The sequence below is a fragment of the Arvicola amphibius genome, chromosome 6 (assembly GCF_903992535.2).
Source record: "Arvicola amphibius chromosome 6, mArvAmp1.2, whole genome shotgun sequence".
Taxonomy (NCBI): Eukaryota; Metazoa; Chordata; class Mammalia; order Rodentia; family Cricetidae; genus Arvicola; species Arvicola amphibius.
The window spans coordinates 67,509,670-67,512,763 of record NC_052052.2 but is presented as its reverse complement, the minus strand read 5'-3'; the positions used below and the strand labels follow the sequence as shown (position 1 = coordinate 67,512,763).

Genomic DNA, 3,094 nt, shown 5'->3' with positions numbered 1-3,094 from the left:
GACAAGACCAGTTCAGGCATCCTCTCCTCTACTGCCCAGGGTCCTAGATGGGGACATCCCCGTGGGCACCTGGGAACCCCTCTAGAGCCAAGCCCCTTGTTCACCCCAAAATGGCGCCTTTAGTTAAGATATCTTCTTCCCTGCTCCTATATCTGTCCTTTCTCCATCTCAAACATGTCCTCCCCCAAGGTCTCCCCAACCCTCCCCTTCTCCCTTCTATTTCCTCCTCTCCCCATCCCCAACCCTACCCCCACCCCCATGCTCCCAACTTTTGCCTGAATGGGAGAAGATCTTCAACAACCCCACGTCAGACAAAGATTTGATCTCAAAAATATATAAAGAACTCAAGAAACTAGACATTAAAATTCTAATTAACCCAATCAATAAATGGGGTACTGAACTGAACAGAGAATTCTCAGCAGAAGAAGTTCAAATGGCCAAAGATACTACAGGACACATTCAACTTCCTTAGCTGTCAGGGAAATGCAAATCAAAACAACTTTGAGATACCATCTCACACCTGTCAGAATGGCTAAAATCAAAAACTCCAATGATAACCTATGCTGGAGAGGATGTGGAATAAGGGGAACATTCATCCATTGTTGGTGGGAATGCACACTTGTGCAACCACTTTGGAAATCAGTGTGGCGGTTTCTCAGGAAACTAGGAGTCAACCTACCACAGGATTCAGCAATACCACTCTTAGGAATATACCCAAGAGATGCCAAAAGCATCTGTTCAACTATGTTCATAGCAGCATTATTTGTAATAGCCAGAACCTGGAAACAACCTAGATGGCCCTCCTGGAAATTGAAAGCAGCCAAGATCACCAGGCTTTTAGATTTAAAACAAATTTGACAACTTCTTGTTCACCACCACCACTTCCTGTCTATGCTTTAGATGTGAGGCCTTTACACCTTGTTCCTTTTCTAACCTCTTCGTCCCTACCCTGGATGGCTCATGCCTCTTGGGAACTGTAAATCTAAGTACAATTTCTTCTCTAATTTGCCTTTGTTGTAGCTTTATCAAAGCAGCATAAAAATAAAAACACACATTTCGTGATTATTTTCCTTTAATTGGATAACTATTTAGAATTATATCATTTAATTATCAAACCAATGGAAAATTAGAAATTACCTGTTTTTTAATGTTGATAGCATTTGTTAGTGATTAAAAATCTTTAAACAATTTTATAAATTAAGATTTGTTTATGTCCAATCTTATAATTTGATTGTTTGTCCTATATGTATTTTAAATAAATAATAATATTCTCTTGCTTTGGATAAAGTATTGTTTAATAACCTTGACCATTATATATTATTTTAGTTATTATCCTATAAAGCCCTTTATGTTCTTTTCTTTCTCCTGCTTATTTTAATAACAACAAATCTATCTCTCTGTGAATTTACTTTTTTTTCCTTTCTCTTTGCTCCCATTTTACATTATATGTTCAGGAAAATGCAACACATAAAAAAAAAGCTGTATTTAGAATGGTGGTTGTTTCTAATGGAAAGATGACTTTGTGTTTCCAAACTCATTATTTATACCATTTTATCTGTAATACTTTCTTTAAGGTCTACCAGCATATCACATAGCTTCTGCTGATGAATGTTGTCAAGCAAGTACCTTTATCATACTTATAATTCCACAGCATATAGCTTTCCAATATCGTATTGTGACTTCATAGTTTATATTTACCCCATTATACACATATATACATTTACAAATAGACTCTACTCCCATCTGAATATCTGTGCTTCCCAATGACTGTATTTGCTGGGTGCTTTGGAATTCCTTCACTAACAATGTATACAGTATAACAATTTTTATGATTCATTAAAATCTGAAAACCTAATTGCTTTTAAATTGTCCCTGGATGTATAGATATGGACACCTTTTAAAAATAATTATGCAAACCAGCCCATACTCCAAGCTTCCTTGCTGCAACCCCAGCCACAGGTTCCCCTGCTCCTGCAGACAGTTTCTCTGAGACGATGGCTATGCCTACCACAGAGGCTGATCTTGGTAAGTCTCCTAGGGATGTCTTCACCAAGGGCTATGGCTTTGCCTTGATAAAGCTTAAGTTGAAAATTATGTCAAAGAATGGAGTGGAATTTAGCAGTTCACACTCCACCAACACAGAGACCATCAAAGTGAACTACAGTCTGGAAACCAAGGACAGATGGATAGAATACAGGTTGACCTTTACAGGAGAGGGGGCCAAAGATAACATCCCATGCACCGAAATCACAAAGGGAGACCAGGTGGCAAGTAGACTGAAGCTGACCTTTGATTCATCCTTCTTGCCTAATAACAGGGGAAAATGCTAAAATCACGACGGTAAAAGACGAAGCATATAAGCCTGGCATGTGATGAGGACTTTGACATTGCTGGGCCCTCGATCATGGGGTGCACTGGTGCTTGGCGATGAGGCCTAGCTACCTGGCTACCAGGTAAATATTGAGATAGCAAAGTCCTGAGTAACCGAGAGCAAATTTGCAGTTGGCTACAACCGGAAAAAGTCCACGCTAATATGAACAACGGGAGAGAGCTTAGCAGCTCCATTTACCAGAAGGTGAACAAGAATTTGGAGGCTGCTGTCAATCTTGGTTGGACAGCAGGAAACAGTAATGCTCACTTTGGAATAGCAGCCAAGCATCAGCTCAATCCTGATGTCTCTTTTTGGCCAAGGGGAACAATTCTACCTTGATCTGTTTAGTGTATATGCAGACCCTAAAGGCGCGTATCAAACTGAAGCTGCCAGCTCTGATGGATGGCAAGAATATCAATGCAGGTGACCATAAGCTTGGTTTAGGACTGAAATTCTAAGCATACATGACTATTGAACCATCATTAATTTTAAACTGTTTTTGCAGCATAGCTGCCTTCAGAATTTAGTATACCTTCTAATGTTGTATGTTCCAGATGCGAGAATTGATAAATCCACATTAGATGTCCAGGCTAAAGAGAACTCGGTTTTATGATATTTGCCATTTTGGAGGTACAGCAGAAACCCCATTCCAGAAAGCATCCTTTTAGCTGTAGATGTGGGTTTGGAGGAGCCCCTCTAGAGATAACTGACAGCGAGTAGAAA

General features: G+C 39.6%; 1 pseudogene; it reads left to right on the top strand.

The window, feature by feature from the left end:
- Positions 1 to 1,994: 1,994 nt before the first annotated feature.
- On the top strand, positions 1,995 to 2,829 carry LOC119817888 (annotated as a pseudogene).
- The last annotated feature ends 265 nt before the right edge of the window (positions 2,830 to 3,094 follow it).